Source organism: Phyllobates terribilis, unplaced genomic scaffold (genome assembly GCF_046119375.1).
Source record: "Phyllobates terribilis strain yellow unplaced genomic scaffold, ASM4611937v1 Scaffold_30__1_contigs__length_15301838, whole genome shotgun sequence".
NCBI lineage: Eukaryota > Metazoa > Chordata > Amphibia > Anura > Dendrobatidae > Phyllobates > Phyllobates terribilis.
Genome location: NW_027362790.1, coordinates 11,090,436 through 11,112,419, shown reverse-complemented (window position 1 = coordinate 11,112,419; position 21,984 = coordinate 11,090,436). Strand labels below are relative to the sequence as shown.

General features: G+C 46.7%; 12 non-coding genes and 6 pseudogenes across 12 annotated transcripts; all 18 read left to right on the top strand.

The window, feature by feature from the left end:
* Positions 1-1,103: 1,103 nt before the first annotated feature.
* On the top strand, positions 1,104-1,294 carry LOC141179514 (U2 spliceosomal RNA). Its single transcript, XR_012255522.1, has one exon. It is a non-coding gene; the product is annotated as a U2 spliceosomal RNA (small nuclear RNA).
* Positions 1,295-2,409: 1,115 nt separating this feature from the next.
* Positions 2,410-2,501, top strand: LOC141180114 (U2 spliceosomal RNA; annotated as a pseudogene).
* A 789-nt stretch (positions 2,502-3,290) lies between these two features.
* LOC141179853 (U2 spliceosomal RNA) lies at positions 3,291-3,476 on the top strand. Its single transcript, XR_012255806.1, has one exon. It is a non-coding gene; the product is annotated as a U2 spliceosomal RNA (small nuclear RNA).
* Positions 3,477-4,591: 1,115 nt separating this feature from the next.
* LOC141179513 (U2 spliceosomal RNA) lies at positions 4,592-4,782 on the top strand. The gene has a single exon (XR_012255521.1). It is a non-coding gene; the product is annotated as a U2 spliceosomal RNA (small nuclear RNA).
* A 1,115-nt stretch (positions 4,783-5,897) lies between these two features.
* On the top strand, positions 5,898-5,989 carry LOC141180113 (U2 spliceosomal RNA; annotated as a pseudogene).
* A 789-nt stretch (positions 5,990-6,778) lies between these two features.
* Positions 6,779-6,964, top strand: LOC141179852 (U2 spliceosomal RNA). Its single transcript, XR_012255805.1, has one exon. It is a non-coding gene; the product is annotated as a U2 spliceosomal RNA (small nuclear RNA).
* Positions 6,965-8,079: 1,115 nt separating this feature from the next.
* LOC141180112 (U2 spliceosomal RNA) lies at positions 8,080-8,171 on the top strand (annotated as a pseudogene).
* A 789-nt stretch (positions 8,172-8,960) lies between these two features.
* Positions 8,961-9,146, top strand: LOC141179851 (U2 spliceosomal RNA). The gene has a single exon (XR_012255804.1). It is a non-coding gene; the product is annotated as a U2 spliceosomal RNA (small nuclear RNA).
* A 1,115-nt stretch (positions 9,147-10,261) lies between these two features.
* LOC141179511 (U2 spliceosomal RNA) lies at positions 10,262-10,452 on the top strand. The gene has a single exon (XR_012255520.1). It is a non-coding gene; the product is annotated as a U2 spliceosomal RNA (small nuclear RNA).
* Positions 10,453-11,567: 1,115 nt separating this feature from the next.
* On the top strand, positions 11,568-11,659 carry LOC141180111 (U2 spliceosomal RNA; annotated as a pseudogene).
* Positions 11,660-12,448: 789 nt separating this feature from the next.
* LOC141179830 (U2 spliceosomal RNA) lies at positions 12,449-12,634 on the top strand. Its single transcript, XR_012255785.1, has one exon. It is a non-coding gene; the product is annotated as a U2 spliceosomal RNA (small nuclear RNA).
* A 1,115-nt stretch (positions 12,635-13,749) lies between these two features.
* LOC141180110 (U2 spliceosomal RNA) lies at positions 13,750-13,841 on the top strand (annotated as a pseudogene).
* Positions 13,842-14,630: 789 nt separating this feature from the next.
* Positions 14,631-14,816, top strand: LOC141179849 (U2 spliceosomal RNA). Its single transcript, XR_012255802.1, has one exon. It is a non-coding gene; the product is annotated as a U2 spliceosomal RNA (small nuclear RNA).
* Positions 14,817-15,931: 1,115 nt separating this feature from the next.
* On the top strand, positions 15,932-16,122 carry LOC141179233 (U2 spliceosomal RNA). Its single transcript, XR_012255268.1, has one exon. It is a non-coding gene; the product is annotated as a U2 spliceosomal RNA (small nuclear RNA).
* A 1,115-nt stretch (positions 16,123-17,237) lies between these two features.
* Positions 17,238-17,428, top strand: LOC141179232 (U2 spliceosomal RNA). Its single transcript, XR_012255267.1, has one exon. It is a non-coding gene; the product is annotated as a U2 spliceosomal RNA (small nuclear RNA).
* A 1,115-nt stretch (positions 17,429-18,543) lies between these two features.
* LOC141180109 (U2 spliceosomal RNA) lies at positions 18,544-18,635 on the top strand (annotated as a pseudogene).
* Positions 18,636-19,424: 789 nt separating this feature from the next.
* Positions 19,425-19,610, top strand: LOC141179848 (U2 spliceosomal RNA). The gene has a single exon (XR_012255801.1). It is a non-coding gene; the product is annotated as a U2 spliceosomal RNA (small nuclear RNA).
* Positions 19,611-20,725: 1,115 nt separating this feature from the next.
* On the top strand, positions 20,726-20,916 carry LOC141179231 (U2 spliceosomal RNA). Its single transcript, XR_012255266.1, has one exon. It is a non-coding gene; the product is annotated as a U2 spliceosomal RNA (small nuclear RNA).
* Positions 20,917-21,984: the final 1,068 nt, after the last annotated feature.

Below are 21,984 nucleotides of genomic sequence, written 5' to 3'. Positions count from 1 at the left end.
AGTTTCTAAAATCAGAAAGAATTGAATTCAATGTTTTTTGTTCATTTTGCTTGTTTGTCGGATTTTGGGATGGACTCTTTGGCTTTGCTTTTCTTCTCCTCATTGGATTTTTCATGTTCAAAGTTGCAGAAGCCAGATTACAAGCTCATTTTGGTTCAACTTCAGCAACTGTGCATTGCATTGCCATGTAATGTGATGCAATGCTATCTTTCTAGCTCTCCCTTTTTACTTCCTTTTGGATAAACAGACATATTAGGCAAGCATTTTGGAGCTTTCACCTAAATAACTACAGGTGGTGAGATAAGCTGCACAATATAATTGACCTTTCAGTATATTGTTGCACACACACCATCTATTTAGCAAATGCCCTTGTTATCAACAGCAGCCTTTTAAACTCACCTGAGCTAACAGGTATGTGCGCTGGTTACTCTGCTGCGCTTAAAATTTCTTTTTTGGTTTGCTACAATGCCTTTTCTGAAACGTTGTCTCCTTCTGCTGGAACACTGACTTCTTTCATTTAATGCCTGCAGACTATAAAAGAGAACCCAACCCAAAAAGTTTGGTTGATTAGTCTGTGGCATTCTGTTAAACTGTTGCTTATGGCGGTCTCTGTGAGCTTCTCAGCGACATTCAGCCAGCCAGGTATCCTGCCTGCAGTAGATGGAATGTGGCAATGGAACGCTGGCTGCGCGTGTCATAATAGGCTCTGAGCCTTTATATACCTGTGCACAGCAGCAGCCACCTTCAGTCTGCTGCTGGACAGCCAGCAGCAGCAGCAGGAGAGGTATGTAATCAGGAGCCCTCCTGCTAAGGGTAGACAGCTGCTCGTTCCACCCCACCCCCCGCCTTAATTGGTTCTCCTCCCTTCCAACGGTGTTGAGGCGGGTGGGAACAGCAGGGGGTGAAGGTGCTGTGTTTAAAGAGGTGGAGTTATGCAGATCTAAAACGCGTGGATTGCAGCAGCAGCAAGCCGAAAAGTGCAGGCATGTAAGGGATCTAGAGGTTGACAACATGTCTTCTTAACGGGAGTCCAGGAGCTCATCTCCACAAATGGACTTTTCAGGATCCTTGGGTGGCTCCGTAGTTTGAAACCAATTCTGGTTATCGCTTCTCGGCCTTTTGGCTAAGATCAAGTGTAGTATCTGTTCTTATCAGTTTAATATCTGATACATCCCCTATCTGGGGACCATATATTAAATGGATTTTTAGAACAGGGAGATGGAAAAAGAGCTTGCTCTGTCCACTCCACGCATTGACCTGGTATTGCAGTATCTCCAGGACCGGTGCACCCCTTCTTTAATGCAGTTTCTAAAATCAGAAAGAATTGAATTCAATGTTTTTTGTTCATTTTGCTTGTTTGTCGGATTTTGGGATGGACTCTTTGGCTTTGCTTTTCTTCTCCTCATTGGATTTTTCATGTTCAAAGTTGCAGAAGCCAGATTACAAGCTCATTTTGGTTCAACTTCAGCAACTGTGCATTGCATTGCCATGTAATGTGATGCAATGCTATCTTTCTAGCTCTCCCTTTTTACTTCCTTTTGGATAAACAGACATATTAGGCAAGCATTTTGGAGCTTTCACCTAAATAACTACAGGTGGTGAGATAAGCTGCACAATATAATTGACCTTTCAGTATATTGTTGCACACACACCATCTATTTAGCAAATGCCCTTGTTATCAACAGCAGCCTTTTAAACTCACCTGAGCTAACAGGTATGTGCGCTGGTTACTCTGCTGCGCTTAAAATTTCTTTTTTGGTTTGCTACAATGCCTTTTTTGAAACGTTGTCTCCTTCTGCTGGAACACTGACTTCTTTCATTTTATGCCTGCAGACTATAAAAGAGAACCCAACCCAAAAAGTTTGGTTGATTAGTCTGTGGCATTCTGTTAAACTGTTGCTTATGGCGGTCTCTGTGAGCTTCTCAGCGACATTCAGCCAGCCAGGTATCCTGCCTGCAGTAGATGGAATGTGGCAATGGAACGCTGGCTGCGCGTGTCATAATAGGCTCTGAGCCTTTATATACCTGTGCACAGCAGCAGCCACCTTCAGTCTGCTGCTGGACAGCCAGCAGCAGCAGCAGCAGGAGAGGTATGTAATCAGGAGCCCTCCTGCTAAGGGTAGACAGCTGCTCGTTCCACCCCACCCCCCGCCTTAATTGGTTCTCCTCCCTTCCAACGGTGTTGAGGCGGGTGGGAACAGCAGGGGGTGAAGGTGCTGTGTTTAAAGAGGTGGAGTTATGCAGATCTAAAACGCGTGGATTGCAGCAGCAGCAAGCCGAAAAGTGCAGGCATGTAAGGGATCTAGAGGTTGACAACATGTCTTCTTAACGGGAGTCCAGGAGCTCATCTCCACAAATGGACTTTTCAGGATCCTTGGGTGGCTCCGTAGTTTGAAACCAATTCTGGTTATCGCTTCTCGGCCTTTTGGCTAAGATCAAGTGTAGTATCTTTCGAAAAGGCGGTTTTGGATGTTGGCCGCCCTAGTAGATTGATACATTATGCACACTGGGGTTTAGGCGCTTGTTAGTACGCCAGGTGGCTAATATAGTCATCTGGTGGAAAGCATGGCCCCCCAGGATCGACGCCATTGGGCCGGGGAAGATCGAAAGCCCGAAGTGTGAAGTGCCCCAGGAATGGTGACCCTGGGGTGCCTTAACTCACTGGGATTGGGAACCCCACTTGAGTTTATGGCACATTTGCACAAGCACTTCAAATTTTCTTTCTTCGCACACACCCTTATTCCGGGCCTTCTGGCCTTAGGATGGGGAATTTTTCAATTCCCGGTCGAAGGTCCGGGCAGTATTATACTGTGAAACCTTCACTATTTATTTAATTTCTTTGTCACTGTGTGTCCACTTATTCACGTGTGTCACGTCCTACTAGGATTTTGTCGGGATGCGGTTCCCTTACGGGTTCCTCTCTTGGCAGGTCTAGGGGGGGAGTGTGTGGCCATCAGGTTCCGCTCCCCCCTGAACCCCCCTGGCTCTCCTCTTTCGGGAGGAGAGCGTTGTTGGCTCCCCTCTTCCGGGAGGGGAGCACAGTCTTTGGCTCCCAGTGCCTTGCTCGGGTGAGAACTCGGGCAGGTGCTGGGGGTAAGATTGGGTCGCCTCTGGCTTCGGCTGGAGGTGGCTTTTTGTCCCTGTTCCTCGCTGTGGCCTTTTGGCTCGGAGGGACGGGGAATGGTTTGGGGGACCCTTCTCCTTTTGGAGAGGGTTTCAAGAAGACCAGCATCCTAGTGCACTTTTTTTGTGGCACTTGTCACTTTTTTAAGCGCACTCGGGTTTTGTACACGAATTCGGGCTTTCGATAAAAAAAAAAAAAATCTGTTCTTATCAGTTTAATATCTGATACGTCCCCTATCTGGGGACCATATATTAAATGGATTTTTAGAACAGGGAGATGGAAAAAGAGCTTGCTCTGTCCACTCCACGCATTGACCTGGTATTGCAGTATCTCCAGGACCGGTGCACCCCTTCTTTAATGCAGTTTCTAAAATCAGAAAGAATTGAATTCAATGTTTTTTGTTCATTTTGCTTGTTTGTCGGATTTTGGGATGGACTCTTTGGCTTTGCTTTTCTTCTCCTCATTGGATTTTTCATGTTCAAAGTTGCAGAAGCCAGATTACAAGCTCATTTTGGTTCAACTTCAGCAACTGTGCATTGCATTGCCATGTAATGTGATGCAATGCTATCTTTCTAGCTCTCCCTTTTTACTTCCTTTTGGATAAACAGACATATTAGGCAAGCATTTTGGAGCTTTCACCTAAATAACTACAGCTGGTGAGATAAGCTGCACAATATAATTGACCTTTCAGTATATTGTTGCACACACACCATCTATTTAGCAAATGCCCTTGTTATCAACAGCAGCCTTTTAAACTCACCTGAGCTAACAGGTATGTGCGCTGGTTACTCTGCTGCGCTTAAAATTTCTTTTTTGGTTTGCTACAATGCCTTTTCTGAAACGTTGTCTCCTTCTGCTGGAACACTGACTTCTTTCATTTAATGCCTGCAGACTATAAAAGAGAACCCAACCCAAAAAGTTTGGTTGATTAGTCTGTGGCATTCTGTTAAACTGTTGCTTATGGCGGTCTCTGTGAGCTTCTCAGCGACATTCAGCCAGCCAGGTATCCTGCCTGCAGTAGATGGAATGTGGCAATGGAACGCTGGCTGCGCGTGTCATAATAGGCTCTGAGCCTTTATATACCTGTGCACAGCAGCAGCCACCTTCAGTCTGCTGCTGGACAGCCAGCAGCAGCAGCAGCAGGAGAGGTATGTAATCAGGAGCCCTCCTGCTAAGGGTAGACAGCTGCTCGTTCCACCCCACCCCCCGCCTTAATTGGTTCTCCTCCCTTCCAACGGTGTTGAGGCGGGTGGGAACAGCAGGGGGTGAAGGTGCTGTGTTTAAAGAGGTGGAGTTATGCAGATCTAAAACGCGTGGATTGCAGCAGCAGCAAGCCGAAAAGTGCAGGCATGTAAGGGATCTAGAGGTTGACAACATGTCTTCTTAACGGGAGTCCAGGAGCTCATCTCCACAAATGGACTTTTCAGGATCCTTGGGTGGCTCCGTAGTTTGAAACCAATTCTGGTTATCGCTTCTCGGCCTTTTGGCTAAGATCAAGTGTAGTATCTGTTCTTATCAGTTTAATATCTGATACATCCCCTATCTGGGGACCATATATTAAATGGATTTTTAGAACAGGGAGATGGAAAAAGAGCTTGCTCTGTCCACTCCACGCATTGACCTGGTATTGCAGTATCTCCAGGACCGGTGCACCCCTTCTTTAATGCAGTTTCTAAAATCAGAAAGAATTGAATTCAATGTTTTTTGTTCATTTTGCTTGTTTGTCGGATTTTGGGATGGACTCTTTGGCTTTGCTTTTCTTCTCCTCATTGGATTTTTCATGTTCAAAGTTGCAGAAGCCAGATTACAAGCTCATTTTGGTTCAACTTCAGCAACTGTGCATTGCATTGCCATGTAATGTGATGCAATGCTATCTTTCTAGCTCTCCCTTTTTACTTCCTTTTGGATAAACAGACATATTAGGCAAGCATTTTGGAGCTTTCACCTAAATAACTACAGGTGGTGAGATAAGCTGCACAATATAATTGACCTTTCAGTATATTGTTGCACACACACCATCTATTTAGCAAATGCCCTTGTTATCAACAGCAGCCTTTTAAACTCACCTGAGCTAACAGGTATGTGCGCTGGTTACTCTGCTGCGCTTAAAATTTCTTTTTTGGTTTGCTACAATGCCTTTTTTGAAACGTTGTCTCCTTCTGCTGGAACACTGACTTCTTTCATTTTATGCCTGCAGACTATAAAAGAGAACCCAACCCAAAAAGTTTGGTTGATTAGTCTGTGGCATTCTGTTAAACTGTTGCTTATGGCGGTCTCTGTGAGCTTCTCAGCGACATTCAGCCAGCCAGGTATCCTGCCTGCAGTAGATGGAATGTGGCAATGGAACGCTGGCTGCGCGTGTCATAATAGGCTCTGAGCCTTTATATACCTGTGCACAGCAGCAGCCACCTTCAGTCTGCTGCTGGACAGCCAGCAGCAGCAGCAGCAGGAGAGGTATGTAATCAGGAGCCCTCCTGCTAAGGGTAGACAGCTGCTCGTTCCACCCCACCCCCCGCCTTAATTGGTTCTCCTCCCTTCCAACGGTGTTGAGGCGGGTGGGAACAGCAGGGGGTGAAGGTGCTGTGTTTAAAGAGGTGGAGTTATGCAGATCTAAAACGCGTGGATTGCAGCAGCAGCAAGCCGAAAAGTGCAGGCATGTAAGGGATCTAGAGGTTGACAACATGTCTTCTTAACGGGAGTCCAGGAGCTCATCTCCACAAATGGACTTTTCAGGATCCTTGGGTGGCTCCGTAGTTTGAAACCAATTCTGGTTATCGCTTCTCGGCCTTTTGGCTAAGATCAAGTGTAGTATCTTTCGAAAAGGCGGTTTTGGATGTTGGCCGCCCTAGTAGATTGATACATTATGCACACTGGGGTTTAGGCGCTTGTTAGTACGCCAGGTGGCTAATATAGTCATCTGGTGGAAAGCATGGCCCCCCAGGATCGACGCCATTGGGCCGGGGAAGATCGAAAGCCCGAAGTGTGAAGTGCCCCAGGAATGGTGACCCTGGGGTGCCTTAACTCACTGGGATTGGGAACCCCACTTGAGTTTATGGCACATTTGCACAAGCACTTCAAATTTTCTTTCTTCGCACACACCCTTATTCCGGGCCTTCTGGCCTTAGGATGGGGAATTTTTCAATTCCCGGTCGAAGGTCCGGGCAGTATTATACTGTGAAACCTTCACTATTTATTTAATTTCTTTGTCACTGTGTGTCCACTTATTCACGTGTGTCACGTCCTACTAGGATTTTGTCGGGATGCGGTTCCCTTACGGGTTCCTCTCTTGGCAGGTCTAGGGGTGGAGTGTGTGGCCATCAGGTTCCGCTCCCCCCTGAACCCCCCTGGCTCTCCTCTTTCGGGAGGAGAGCGTTGTTGGCTCCCCTCTTCCGGGAGGGGAGCACAGTCTTTGGCTCCCAGTGCCTTGCTCGGGTGAGAACTCGGGCAGGTGCTGGGGGTAAGATTGGGTCGCCTCTGGCTTCGGCTGGAGGTGGCTTTTTGTCCCTGTTCCTCGCTGTGGCCTTTTGGCTCGGAGGGACGGGGAATGGTTTGGGGGACCCTTCTCCTTTTGGAGAGGGTTTCAAGAAGACCAGCATCCTAGTGCACTTTTTTTGTGGCACTTGTCACTTTTTTAAGCGCACTCGGGTTTTGTACACGAATTCGGGCTTTCGATAAAAAAAAAAAAAATCTGTTCTTATCAGTTTAATATCTGATACGTCCCCTATCTGGGGACCATATATTAAATGGATTTTTAGAACAGGGAGATGGAAAAAGAGCTTGCTCTGTCCACTCCACGCATTGACCTGGTATTGCAGTATCTCCAGGACCGGTGCACCCCTTCTTTAATGCAGTTTCTAAAATCAGAAAGAATTGAATTCAATGTTTTTTGTTCATTTTGCTTGTTTGTCGGATTTTGGGATGGACTCTTTGGCTTTGCTTTTCTTCTCCTCATTGGATTTTTCATGTTCAAAGTTGCAGAAGCCAGATTACAAGCTCATTTTGGTTCAACTTCAGCAACTGTGCATTGCATTGCCATGTAATGTGATGCAATGCTATCTTTCTAGCTCTCCCTTTTTACTTCCTTTTGGATAAACAGACATATTAGGCAAGCATTTTGGAGCTTTCACCTAAATAACTACAGCTGGTGAGATAAGCTGCACAATATAATTGACCTTTCAGTATATTGTTGCACACACACCATCTATTTAGCAAATGCCCTTGTTATCAACAGCAGCCTTTTAAACTCACCTGAGCTAACAGGTATGTGCGCTGGTTACTCTGCTGCGCTTAAAATTTCTTTTTTGGTTTGCTACAATGCCTTTTCTGAAACGTTGTCTCCTTCTGCTGGAACACTGACTTCTTTCATTTAATGCCTGCAGACTATAAAAGAGAACCCAACCCAAAAAGTTTGGTTGATTAGTCTGTGGCATTCTGTTAAACTGTTGCTTATGGCGGTCTCTGTGAGCTTCTCAGCGACATTCAGCCAGCCAGGTATCCTGCCTGCAGTAGATGGAATGTGGCAATGGAACGCTGGCTGCGCGTGTCATAATAGGCTCTGAGCCTTTATATACCTGTGCACAGCAGCAGCCACCTTCAGTCTGCTGCTGGACAGCCAGCAGCAGCAGCAGCAGGAGAGGTATGTAATCAGGAGCCCTCCTGCTAAGGGTAGACAGCTGCTCGTTCCACCCCACCCCCCGCCTTAATTGGTTCTCCTCCCTTCCAACGGTGTTGAGGCGGGTGGGAACAGCAGGGGGTGAAGGTGCTGTGTTTAAAGAGGTGGAGTTATGCAGATCTAAAACGCGTGGATTGCAGCAGCAGCAAGCCGAAAAGTGCAGGCATGTAAGGGATCTAGAGGTTGACAACATGTCTTCTTAACGGGAGTCCAGGAGCTCATCTCCACAAATGGACTTTTCAGGATCCTTGGGTGGCTCCGTAGTTTGAAACCAATTCTGGTTATCGCTTCTCGGCCTTTTGGCTAAGATCAAGTGTAGTATCTTTCGAAAAGGCGGTTTTGGATGTTGGCCGCCCTAGTAGATTGATACATTATGCACACTGGGGTTTAGGCGCTTGTTAGTACGCCAGGTGGCTAATATAGTCATCTGGTGGAAAGCATGGCCCCCCAGGATCGACGCCATTGGGCCGGGGAAGATCGAAAGCCCGAAGTGTGAAGTGCCCCAGGAATGGTGACCCTGGGGTGCCTTAACTCACTGGGATTGGGAACCCCACTTGAGTTTATGGCACATTTGCACAAGCACTTCAAATTTTCTTTCTTCGCACACACCCTTATTCCGGGCCTTCTGGCCTTAGGATGGGGAATTTTTCAATTCCCGGTCGAAGGTCCGGGCAGTATTATACTGTGAAACCTTCACTATTTATTTAATTTCTTTGTCACTGTGTGTCCACTTATTCACGTGTGTCACGTCCTACTAGGATTTTGTCGGGATGCGGTTCCCTTACGGGTTCCTCTCTTGGCAGGTCTAGGGGGGGAGTGTGTGGCCATCAGGTTCCGCTCCCCCCTGAACCCCCCTGGCTCTCCTCTTTCGGGAGGAGAGCGTTGTTGGCTCCCCTCTTCCGGGAGGGGAGCACAGTCTTTGGCTCCCAGTGCCTTGCTCGGGTGAGAACTCGGGCAGGTGCTGGGGGTAAGATTGGGTCGCCTCTGGCTTCGGCTGGAGGTGGCTTTTTGTCCCTGTTCCTCGCTGTGGCCTTTTGGCTCGGAGGGACGGGGAATGGTTTGGGGGACCCTTCTCCTTTTGGAGAGGGTTTCAAGAAGACCAGCATCCTAGTGCACTTTTTTTGTGGCACTTGTCACTTTTTTAAGCGCACTCGGGTTTTGTACACGAATTCGGGCTTTCGATAAAAAAAAAAAAAATCTGTTCTTATCAGTTTAATATCTGATACGTCCCCTATCTGGGGACCATATATTAAATGGATTTTTAGAACAGGGAGATGGAAAAAGAGCTTGCTCTGTCCACTCCACGCATTGACCTGGTATTGCAGTATCTCCAGGACCGGTGCACCCCTTCTTTAATGCAGTTTCTAAAATCAGAAAGAATTGAATTCAATGTTTTTTGTTCATTTTGCTTGTTTGTCGGATTTTGGGATGGACTCTTTGGCTTTGCTTTTCTTCTCCTCATTGGATTTTTCATGTTCAAAGTTGCAGAAGCCAGATTACAAGCTCATTTTGGTTCAACTTCAGCAACTGTGCATTGCATTGCCATGTAATGTGATGCAATGCTATCTTTCTAGCTCTCCCTTTTTACTTCCTTTTGGATAAACAGACATATTAGGCAAGCATTTTGGAGCTTTCACCTAAATAACTACAGCTGGTGAGATAAGCTGCACAATATAATTGACCTTTCAGTATATTGTTGCACACACACCATCTATTTAGCAAATGCCCTTGTTATCAACAGCAGCCTTTTAAACTCACCTGAGCTAACAGGTATGTGCGCTGGTTACTCTGCTGCGCTTAAAATTTCTTTTTTGGTTTGCTACAATGCCTTTTCTGAAACGTTGTCTCCTTCTGCTGGAACACTGACTTCTTTCATTTAATGCCTGCAGACTATAAAAGAGAACCCAACCCAAAAAGTTTGGTTGATTAGTCTGTGGCATTCTGTTAAACTGTTGCTTATGGCGGTCTCTGTGAGCTTCTCAGCGACATTCAGCCAGCCAGGTATCCTGCCTGCAGTAGATGGAATGTGGCAATGGAACGCTGGCTGCGCGTGTCATAATAGGCTCTGAGCCTTTATATACCTGTGCACAGCAGCAGCCACCTTCAGTCTGCTGCTGGACAGCCAGCAGCAGCAGCAGCAGGAGAGGTATGTAATCAGGAGCCCTCCTGCTAAGGGTAGACAGCTGCTCGTTCCACCCCACCCCCCGCCTTAATTGGTTCTCCTCCCTTCCAACGGTGTTGAGGCGGGTGGGAACAGCAGGGGGTGAAGGTGCTGTGTTTAAAGAGGTGGAGTTATGCAGATCTAAAACGCGTGGATTGCAGCAGCAGCAAGCCGAAAAGTGCAGGCATGTAAGGGATCTAGAGGTTGACAACATGTCTTCTTAACGGGAGTCCAGGAGCTCATCTCCACAAATGGACTTTTCAGGATCCTTGGGTGGCTCCGTAGTTTGAAACCAATTCTGGTTATCGCTTCTCGGCCTTTTGGCTAAGATCAAGTGTAGTATCTGTTCTTATCAGTTTAATATCTGATACATCCCCTATCTGGGGACCATATATTAAATGGATTTTTAGAACAGGGAGATGGAAAAAGAGCTTGCTCTGTCCACTCCACGCATTGACCTGGTATTGCAGTATCTCCAGGACCGGTGCACCCCTTCTTTAATGCAGTTTCTAAAATCAGAAAGAATTGAATTCAATGTTTTTTGTTCATTTTGCTTGTTTGTCGGATTTTGGGATGGACTCTTTGGCTTTGCTTTTCTTCTCCTCATTGGATTTTTCATGTTCAAAGTTGCAGAAGCCAGATTACAAGCTCATTTTGGTTCAACTTCAGCAACTGTGCATTGCATTGCCATGTAATGTGATGCAATGCTATCTTTCTAGCTCTCCCTTTTTACTTCCTTTTGGATAAACAGACATATTAGGCAAGCATTTTGGAGCTTTCACCTAAATAACTACAGGTGGTGAGATAAGCTGCACAATATAATTGACCTTTCAGTATATTGTTGCACACACACCATCTATTTAGCAAATGCCCTTGTTATCAACAGCAGCCTTTTAAACTCACCTGAGCTAACAGGTATGTGCGCTGGTTACTCTGCTGCGCTTAAAATTTCTTTTTTGGTTTGCTACAATGCCTTTTTTGAAACGTTGTCTCCTTCTGCTGGAACACTGACTTCTTTCATTTTATGCCTGCAGACTATAAAAGAGAACCCAACCCAAAAAGTTTGGTTGATTAGTCTGTGGCATTCTGTTAAACTGTTGCTTATGGCGGTCTCTGTGAGCTTCTCAGCGACATTCAGCCAGCCAGGTATCCTGCCTGCAGTAGATGGAATGTGGCAATGGAACGCTGGCTGCGCGTGTCATAATAGGCTCTGAGCCTTTATATACCTGTGCACAGCAGCAGCCACCTTCAGTCTGCTGCTGGACAGCCAGCAGCAGCAGCAGCAGGAGAGGTATGTAATCAGGAGCCCTCCTGCTAAGGGTAGACAGCTGCTCGTTCCACCCCACCCCCCGCCTTAATTGGTTCTCCTCCCTTCCAACGGTGTTGAGGCGGGTGGGAACAGCAGGGGGTGAAGGTGCTGTGTTTAAAGAGGTGGAGTTATGCAGATCTAAAACGCGTGGATTGCAGCAGCAGCAAGCCGAAAAGTGCAGGCATGTAAGGGATCTAGAGGTTGACAACATGTCTTCTTAACGGGAGTCCAGGAGCTCATCTCCACAAATGGACTTTTCAGGATCCTTGGGTGGCTCCGTAGTTTGAAACCAATTCTGGTTATCGCTTCTCGGCCTTTTGGCTAAGATCAAGTGTAGTATCTTTCGAAAAGGCGGTTTTGGATGTTGGCCGCCCTAGTAGATTGATACATTATGCACACTGGGGTTTAGGCGCTTGTTAGTACGCCAGGTGGCTAATATAGTCATCTGGTGGAAAGCATGGCCCCCCAGGATCGACGCCATTGGGCCGGGGAAGATCGAAAGCCCGAAGTGTGAAGTGCCCCAGGAATGGTGACCCTGGGGTGCCTTAACTCACTGGGATTGGGAACCCCACTTGAGTTTATGGCACATTTGCACAAGCACTTCAAATTTTCTTTCTTCGCACACACCCTTATTCCGGGCCTTCTGGCCTTAGGATGGGGAATTTTTCAATTCCCGGTCGAAGGTCCGGGCAGTATTATACTGTGAAACCTTCACTATTTATTTAATTTCTTTGTCACTGTGTGTCCACTTATTCACGTGTGTCACGTCCTACTAGGATTTTGTCGGGATGCGGTTCCCTTACGGGTTCCTCTCTTGGCAGGTCTAGGGGTGGAGTGTGTGGCCATCAGGTTCCGCTCCCCCCTGAACCCCCCTGGCTCTCCTCTTTCGGGAGGAGAGCGTTGTTGGCTCCCCTCTTCCGGGAGGGGAGCACAGTCTTTGGCTCCCAGTGCCTTGCTCGGGTGAGAACTCGGGCAGGTGCTGGGGGTAAGATTGGGTCGCCTCTGGCTTCGGCTGGAGGTGGCTTTTTGTCCCTGTTCCTCGCTGTGGCCTTTTGGCTCGGAGGGACGGGGAATGGTTTGGGGGACCCTTCTCCTTTTGGAGAGGGTTTCAAGAAGACCAGCATCCTAGTGCACTTTTTTTGTGGCACTTGTCACTTTTTTAAGCGCACTCGGGTTTTGTACACGAATTCGGGCTTTCGATAAAAAAAAAAAAAATCTGTTCTTATCAGTTTAATATCTGATACGTCCCCTATCTGGGGACCATATATTAAATGGATTTTTAGAACAGGGAGATGGAAAAAGAGCTTGCTCTGTCCACTCCACGCATTGACCTGGTATTGCAGTATCTCCAGGACCGGTGCACCCCTTCTTTAATGCAGTTTCTAAAATCAGAAAGAATTGAATTCAATGTTTTTTGTTCATTTTGCTTGTTTGTCGGATTTTGGGATGGACTCTTTGGCTTTGCTTTTCTTCTCCTCATTGGATTTTTCATGTTCAAAGTTGCAGAAGCCAGATTACAAGCTCATTTTGGTTCAACTTCAGCAACTGTGCATTGCATTGCCATGTAATGTGATGCAATGCTATCTTTCTAGCTCTCCCTTTTTACTTCCTTTTGGATAAACAGACATATTAGGCAAGCATTTTGGAGCTTTCACCTAAATAACTACAGCTGGTGAGATAAGCTGCACAATATAATTGACCTTTCAGTATATTGTTGCACACACACCATCTATTTAGCAAATGCCCTTGTTATCAACAGCAGCCTTTTAAACTCACCTGAGCTAACAGGTATGTGCGCTGGTTACTCTGCTGCGCTTAAAATTTCTTTTTTGGTTTGCTACAATGCCTTTTCTGAAACGTTGTCTCCTTCTGCTGGAACACTGACTTCTTTCATTTAATGCCTGCAGACTATAAAAGAGAACCCAACCCAAAAAGTTTGGTTGATTAGTCTGTGGCATTCTGTTAAACTGTTGCTTATGGCGGTCTCTGTGAGCTTCTCAGCGACATTCAGCCAGCCAGGTATCCTGCCTGCAGTAGATGGAATGTGGCAATGGAACGCTGGCTGCGCGTGTCATAATAGGCTCTGAGCCTTTATATACCTGTGCACAGCAGCAGCCACCTTCAGTCTGCTGCTGGACAGCCAGCAGCAGCAGCAGCAGGAGAGGTATGTAATCAGGAGCCCTCCTGCTAAGGGTAGACAGCTGCTCGTTCCACCCCACCCCCCGCCTTAATTGGTTCTCCTCCCTTCCAACGGTGTTGAGGCGGGTGGGAACAGCAGGGGGTGAAGGTGCTGTGTTTAAAGAGGTGGAGTTATGCAGATCTAAAACGCGTGGATTGCAGCAGCAGCAAGCCGAAAAGTGCAGGCATGTAAGGGATCTAGAGGTTGACAACATGTCTTCTTAACGGGAGTCCAGGAGCTCATCTCCACAAATGGACTTTTCAGGATCCTTGGGTGGCTCCGTAGTTTGAAACCAATTCTGGTTATCGCTTCTCGGCCTTTTGGCTAAGATCAAGTGTAGTATCTTTCGAAAAGGCGGTTTTGGATGTTGGCCGCCCTAGTAGATTGATACATTATGCACACTGGGGTTTAGGCGCTTGTTAGTACGCCAGGTGGCTAATATAGTCATCTGGTGGAAAGCATGGCCCCCCAGGATCGACGCCATTGGGCCGGGGAAGATCGAAAGCCCGAAGTGTGAAGTGCCCCAGGAATGGTGACCCTGGGGTGCCTTAACTCACTGGGATTGGGAACCCCACTTGAGTTTATGGCACATTTGCACAAGCACTTCAAATTTTCTTTCTTCGCACACACCCTTATTCCGGGCCTTCTGGCCTTAGGATGGGGAATTTTTCAATTCCCGGTCGAAGGTCCGGGCAGTATTATACTGTGAAACCTTCACTATTTATTTAATTTCTTTGTCACTGTGTGTCCACTTATTCACGTGTGTCACGTCCTACTAGGATTTTGTCGGGATGCGGTTCCCTTACGGGTTCCTCTCTTGGCAGGTCTAGGGGGGGAGTGTGTGGCCATCAGGTTCCGCTCCCCCCTGAACCCCCCTGGCTCTCCTCTTTCGGGAGGAGAGCGTTGTTGGCTCCCCTCTTCCGGGAGGGGAGCACAGTCTTTGGCTCCCAGTGCCTTGCTCGGGTGAGAACTCGGGCAGGTGCTGGGGGTAAGATTGGGTCGCCTCTGGCTTCGGCTGGAGGTGGCTTTTTGTCCCTGTTCCTCGCTGTGGCCTTTTGGCTCGGAGGGACGGGGAATGGTTTGGGGGACCCTTCTCCTTTTGGAGAGGGTTTCAAGAAGACCAGCATCCTAGTGCACTTTTTTTGTGGCACTTGTCACTTTTTTAAGCGCACTCGGGTTTTGTACACGAATTCGGGCTTTCGATAAAAAAAAAAAAAATCTGTTCTTATCAGTTTAATATCTGATACGTCCCCTATCTGGGGACCATATATTAAATGGATTTTTAGAACAGGGAGATGGAAAAAGAGCTTGCTCTGTCCACTCCACGCATTGACCTGGTATTGCAGTATCTCCAGGACCGGTGCACCCCTTCTTTAATGCAGTTTCTAAAATCAGAAAGAATTGAATTCAATGTTTTTTGTTCATTTTGCTTGTTTGTCGGATTTTGGGATGGACTCTTTGGCTTTGCTTTTCTTCTCCTCATTGGATTTTTCATGTTCAAAGTTGCAGAAGCCAGATTACAAGCTCATTTTGGTTCAACTTCAGCAACTGTGCATTGCATTGCCATGTAATGTGATGCAATGCTATCTTTCTAGCTCTCCCTTTTTACTTCCTTTTGGATAAACAGACATATTAGGCAAGCATTTTGGAGCTTTCACCTAAATAACTACAGCTGGTGAGATAAGCTGCACAATATAATTGACCTTTCAGTATATTGTTGCACACACACCATCTATTTAGCAAATGCCCTTGTTATCAACAGCAGCCTTTTAAACTCACCTGAGCTAACAGGTATGTGCGCTGGTTACTCTGCTGCGCTTAAAATTTCTTTTTTGGTTTGCTACAATGCCTTTTCTGAAACGTTGTCTCCTTCTGCTGGAACACTGACTTCTTTCATTTAATGCCTGCAGACTATAAAAGAGAACCCAACCCAAAAAGTTTGGTTGATTAGTCTGTGGCATTCTGTTAAACTGTTGCTTATGGCGGTCTCTGTGAGCTTCTCAGCGACATTCAGCCAGCCAGGTATCCTGCCTGCAGTAGATGGAATGTGGCAATGGAACGCTGGCTGCGCGTGTCATAATAGGCTCTGAGCCTTTATATACCTGTGCACAGCAGCAGCCACCTTCAGTCTGCTGCTGGACAGCCAGCAGCAGCAGCAGCAGGAGAGGTATGTAATCAGGAGCCCTCCTGCTAAGGGTAGACAGCTGCTCGTTCCACCCCACCCCCCGCCTTAATTGGTTCTCCTCCCTTCCAACGGTGTTGAGGCGGGTGGGAACAGCAGGGGGTGAAGGTGCTGTGTTTAAAGAGGTGGAGTTATGCAGATCTAAAACGCGTGGATTGCAGCAGCAGCAAGCCGAAAAGTGCAGGCATGTAAGGGATCTAGAGGTTGACAACATATCTTCTTAACGGGAGTCCAGGAGCTCATCTCCACAAATGGACTTTTCAGGATCCTTGGGTGGCTCCGTAGTTTGAAACCAATTCTGGTTATCGCTTCTCGGCCTTTTGGCTAAGATCAAGTGTAGTATCTGTTCTTATCAGTTTAATATCTGATACGTCCCCTATCTGGGGACCATATATTAAATGGATTTTTAGAACAGGGAGATGGAAAAAGAGCTTGCTCTGTCCACTCCACGCATTGACCTGGTATTGCAGTATCTCCAGGACCGGTGCACCCCTTCTTTAATGCAGTTTCTAAAATCAGAAAGAATTGAATTCAATGTTTTTTGTTCATTTTGCTTGTTTGTCGGATTTTGGGATGGACTCTTTGGCTTTGCTTTTCTTCTCCTCATTGGATTTTTCATGTTCAAAGTTGCAGAAGCCAGATTACAAGCTCATTTTGGTTCAACTTCAGCAACTGTGCATTGCATTGCCATGTAATGTGATGCAATGCTATCTTTCTAGCTCTCCCTTTTTACTTCCTTTTGGATAAACAGACATATTAGGCAAGCATTTTGGAGCTTTCACCTAAATAACTACAGGTGGTGAGATAAGCTGCACAATATAATTGACCTTTCAGTATATTGTTGCACACACACCATCTATTTAGCAAATGCTCTTGTTATCAACAGCAGCCTTTTAAACTCACCTGAGCTAACAGGTATGTGCGCTGGTTACTCTGCTGCGCTTAAAATTTCTTTTTTGGTTTGCTACAATGCCTTTTCTGAAACGTTGTCTCCTTCTGCTGGAACACTGACTTCTTTCATTTAATGCCTGCAGACTATAAAAGAGAACCCAACCCAAAAAGTTTGGTTGATTAGTCTGTGGCATTCTGTTAAACTGTTGCTTATGGCGGTCTCTGTGAGCTTCTCAGCGACATTCAGCCAGCCAGGTATCCTGCCTGCAGTAGATGGAATGTGGCAATGGAACGCTGGCTGCGCGTGTCATAATAGGCTCTGAGCCTTTATATACCTGTGCACAGCAGCAGCCACCTTCAGTCTGCTGCTGGACAGCCAGCAGCAGCAGCAGCAGGAGAGGTATGTAATCAGGAGCCCTCCTGCTAAGGGTAGACAGCTGCTCGTTCCACCCCACCCCCCGCCTTAATTGGTTCTCCTCCCTTCCAACGGTGTTGAGGTGGGTGGGAACAGCAGGGGGTGAAGGTGCTGTGTTTAAAGAGGTGGAGTTATGCAGATCTAAAACGCGTGGATTGCAGCAGCAGCAAGCCGAAAAGTGCAGGCATGTAAGGGATCTAGAGGTTGACAACATGTCTTCTTAACGGGAGTCCAGGAGCTCATCTCCACAAATGGACTTTTCAGGATCCTTGGGTGGCTCCGTAGTTTGAAACCAATTCTGGTTATCGCTTCTCGGCCTTTTGGCTAAGATCAAGTGTAGTATCTGTTCTTATCAGTTTAATATCTGATACGTCCCCTATCTGGGGACCATATATTAAATGGATTTTTAGAACAGGGAGATGGAAAAAGAGCTTGCTCTGTCCACTCCACGCATTGACCTGGTATTGCAGTATCTCCAGGACCGGTGCACCCCTTCTTTAATGCAGTTTCTAAAATCAGAAAGAATTGAATTCAATGTTTTTTGTTCATTTTGCTTGTTTGTCGGATTTTGGGATGGACTCTTTGGCTTTGCTTTTCTTCTCCTCATTGGATTTTTCATGTTCAAAGTTGCAGAAGCCAGATTACAAGCTCATTTTGGTTCAACTTCAGCAACTGTGCATTGCATTGCCATGTAATGTGATGCAATGCTATCTTTCTAGCTCTCCCTTTTTACTTCCTTTTGGATAAACAGACATATTAGGCAAGCATTTTGGAGCTTTCACCTAAATAACTACAGGTGGTGAGATAAGCTGCACAATATAATTGACCTTTCAGTATATTGTTGCACACACACCATCTATTTAGCAAATGCCCTTGTTATCAACAGCAGCCTTTTAAACTCACCTGAGCTAACAGGTATGTGCGCTGGTTACTCTGCTGCGCTTAAAATTTCTTTTTTGGTTTGCTACAATGCCTTTTTTGAAACGTTGTCTCCTTCTGCTGGAACACTGACTTCTTTCATTTTATGCCTGCAGACTATAAAAGAGAACCCAACCCAAAAAGTTTGGTTGATTAGTCTGTGGCATTCTGTTAAACTGTTGCTTATGGCGGTCTCTGTGAGCTTCTCAGCGACATTCAGCCAGCCAGGTATCCTGCCTGCAGTAGATGGAATGTGGCAATGGAACGCTGGCTGCGCGTGTCATAATAGGCTCTGAGCCTTTATATACCTGTGCACAGCAGCAGCCACCTTCAGTCTGCTGCTGGACAGCCAGCAGCAGCAGCAGCAGGAGAGGTATGTAATCAGGAGCCCTCCTGCTAAGGGTAGACAGCTGCTCGTTCCACCCCACCCCCCGCCTTAATTGGTTCTCCTCCCTTCCAACGGTGTTGAGGCGGGTGGGAACAGCAGGGGGTGAAGGTGCTGTGTTTAAAGAGGTGGAGTTATGCAGATCTAAAACGCGTGGATTGCAGCAGCAGCAAGCCGAAAAGTGCAGGCATGTAAGGGATCTAGAGGTTGACAACATGTCTTCTTAACGGGAGTCCAGGAGCTCATCTCCACAAATGGACTTTTCAGGATCCTTGGGTGGCTCCGTAGTTTGAAACCAATTCTGGTTATCGCTTCTCGGCCTTTTGGCTAAGATCAAGTGTAGTATCTTTCGAAAAGGCGGTTTTGGATGTTGGCCGCCCTAGTAGATTGATACATTATGCACACTGGGGTTTAGGCGCTTGTTAGTACGCCAGGTGGCTAATATAGTCATCTGGTGGAAAGCATGGCCCCCCAGGATCGACGCCATTGGGCCGGGGAAGATCGAAAGCCCGAAGTGTGAAGTGCCCCAGGAATGGTGACCCTGGGGTGCCTTAACTCACTGGGATTGGGAACCCCACTTGAGTTTATGGCACATTTGCACAAGCACTTCAAATTTTCTTTCTTCGCACACACCCTTATTCCGGGCCTTCTGGCCTTAGGATGGGGAATTTTTCAATTCCCGGTCGAAGGTCCGGGCAGTATTATACTGTGAAACCTTCACTATTTATTTAATTTCTTTGTCACTGTGTGTCCACTTATTCACGTGTGTCACGTCCTACTAGGATTTTGTCGGGATGCGGTTCCCTTACGGGTTCCTCTCTTGGCAGGTCTAGGGGGGGAGTGTGTGGCCATCAGGTTCCGCTCCCCCCTGAACCCCCCTGGCTCTCCTCTTTCGGGAGGAGAGCGTTGTTGGCTCCCCTCTTCCGGGAGGGGAGCACAGTCTTTGGCTCCCAGTGCCTTGCTCGGGTGAGAACTCGGGCAGGTGCTGGGGGTAAGATTGGGTCGCCTCTGGCTTCGGCTGGAGGTGGCTTTTTGTCCCTGTTCCTCGCTGTGGCCTTTTGGCTCGGAGGGACGGGGAATGGTTTGGGGGACCCTTCTCCTTTTGGAGAGGGTTTCAAGAAGACCAGCATCCTAGTGCACTTTTTTTGTGGCACTTGTCACTTTTTTAAGCGCACTCGGGTTTTGTACACGAATTCGGGCTTTCGATAAAAAAAAAAAAAATCTGTTCTTATCAGTTTAATATCTGATACGTCCCCTATCTGGGGACCATATATTAAATGGATTTTTAGAACAGGGAGATGGAAAAAGAGCTTGCTCTGTCCACTCCACGCATTGACCTGGTATTGCAGTATCTCCAGGACCGGTGCACCCCTTCTTTAATGCAGTTTCTAAAATCAGAAAGAATTGAATTCAAAGTTTTTTGTTCATTTTGCTTGTTTGTCGGATTTTGGGATGGACTCTTTGGCTTTGCTTTTCTTCTCCTCATTGGATTTTTCATGTTCAAAGTTGCAGAAGCCAGATTACAAGCTCATTTTGGTTCAACTTCAGCAACTGTGCATTGCATTGCCATGTAATGTGATGCAATGCTATCTTTCTAGCTCTCCCTTTTTACTTCCTTTTGGATAAACAGACATATTAGGCAAGCATTTTGGAGCTTTCACCTAAATAACTACAGCTGGTGAGATAAGCTGCACAATATAATTGACCTTTCAGTATATTGTTGCACACACACCATCTATTTAGCAAATGCCCTTGTTATCAACAGCAGCCTTTTAAACTCACCTGAGCTAACAGGTATGTGCGCTGGTTACTCTGCTGCGCTTAAAATTTCTTTTTTGGTTTGCTACAATGCCTTTTCTGAAACGTTGTCTCCTTCTGCTGGAACACTGACTTCTTTCATTTAATGCCTGCAGACTATAAAAGAGAACCCAACCCAAAAAGTTTGGTTGATTAGTCTGTGGCATTCTGTTAAACTGTTGCTTATGGCGGTCTCTGTGAGCTTCTCAGCGACATTCAGCCAGCCAGGTATCCTGCCTGCAGTAGATGGAATGTGGCAATGGAACGCTGGCTGCGCGTGTCATAATAGGCTCTGAGCCTTTATATACCTGTGCACAGCAGCAGCCACCTTCAGTCTGCTGCTGGACAGCCAGCAGCAGCAGCAGCAGGAGAGGTATGTAATCAGGAGCCCTCCTGCTAAGGGTAGACAGCTGCTCGTTCCACCCCACCCCCCGCCTTAATTGGTTCTCCTCCCTTCCAACGGTGTTGAGGCGGGTGGGAACAGCAGGGGGTGAAGGTGCTGTGTTTAAAGAGGTGGAGTTATGCAGATCTAAAACGCGTGGATTGCAGCAGCAGCAAGCCGAAAAGTGCAGGCATGTAAGGGATCTAGAGGTTGACAACATGTCTTCTTAACGGGAGTCCAGGAGCTCATCTCCACAAATGGACTTTTCAGGATCCTTGGGTGGCTCCGTAGTTTGAAACCAATTCTGGTTATCGCTTCTCGGCCTTTTGGCTAAGATCAAGTGTAGTATCTGTTCTTATCAGTTTAATATCTGATACGTCCCCTATCTGGGGACCATATATTAAATGGATTTTTAGAACAGGGAGATGGAAAAAGAGCTTGCTCTGTCCACTCCACGCATTGACCTGGTATTGCAGTATCTCCAGGACCGGTGCACCCCTTCTTTAATGCAGTTTCTAAAATCAGAAAGAATTGAATTCAATGTTTTTTGTTCATTTTGCTTGTTTGGCAGATTTTGGGATGGACTCTTTGGCTTTGCTTTTCTTCTCCTCATTGGATTTTTCATGTTCAAAGTTGCAGAAGCCAGATTACAAGCTCATTTTGGTTCACCTTCAGCAACTGTGCATTGCATTGCCATGTAATGTCATGCAATGCTATCTTTCTAGCTCTCCCTTTTTACTTCCTTTTGGATAAACAGACATATTAGGCAAGCATTTTGGAGCTTTCACCTAAATAACTACAGGTGGTGAGATAAGCTGCACAATATAATTGACCTTTCAGTATATTGTTGCACACACACCATCTATTTAGCAAATGCCCTTGTTATCAACAGCAGCCTTTTAAACTCACCTGAGCTAACAGGTATGTGCGCTGGTTACTCTGCTGCGCTTAAAATTTCTTTTTTGGTTTGCTACAATGCCTTTTCTGAAACGTTGTCTCCTTCTGCTGGAACACTGACTTCTTTCATTTAATGCCTGCAGACTATAAAAGAGAACCCAACCCAAAAAGTTTGGTTGATTAGTCTGTGGCATTCTGTTAAACTGTTGCTTATGGCGGTCTCTGTGAGCTTCTCAGCGACATTCAGCCAGCCAGGTATCCTGCCTGCAGTAGATGGAATGTGGCAATGGAACGCTGGCTGCGCGTGTCATAATAGGCTCTGAGCCTTTATATACCTGTGCACAGCAGCAGCCACCTTCAGTCTGCTGCTGGACAGCCAGCAGCAGCAGCAGCAGGAGAGGTATGTAATCAGGAGCCCTCCTGCTAAGGGTAGACAGCTGCTCGTTCCACCCCACCCCCCGCCTTAATTGGTTCTCCTCCCTTCCAACGGTGTTGAGGTGGGTGGGAACAGCAGGGGGTGAAGGTGCTGTGTTTAAAGAGGTGGAGTTATGCAGATCTAAAACGCGTGGATTGCAGCAGCAGCAAGCCGAAAAGTGCAGGCATGTAAGGGATCTAGAGGTTGACAACATGTCTTCTTAACGGGAGTCCAGGAGCTCATCTCCACAAATGGAC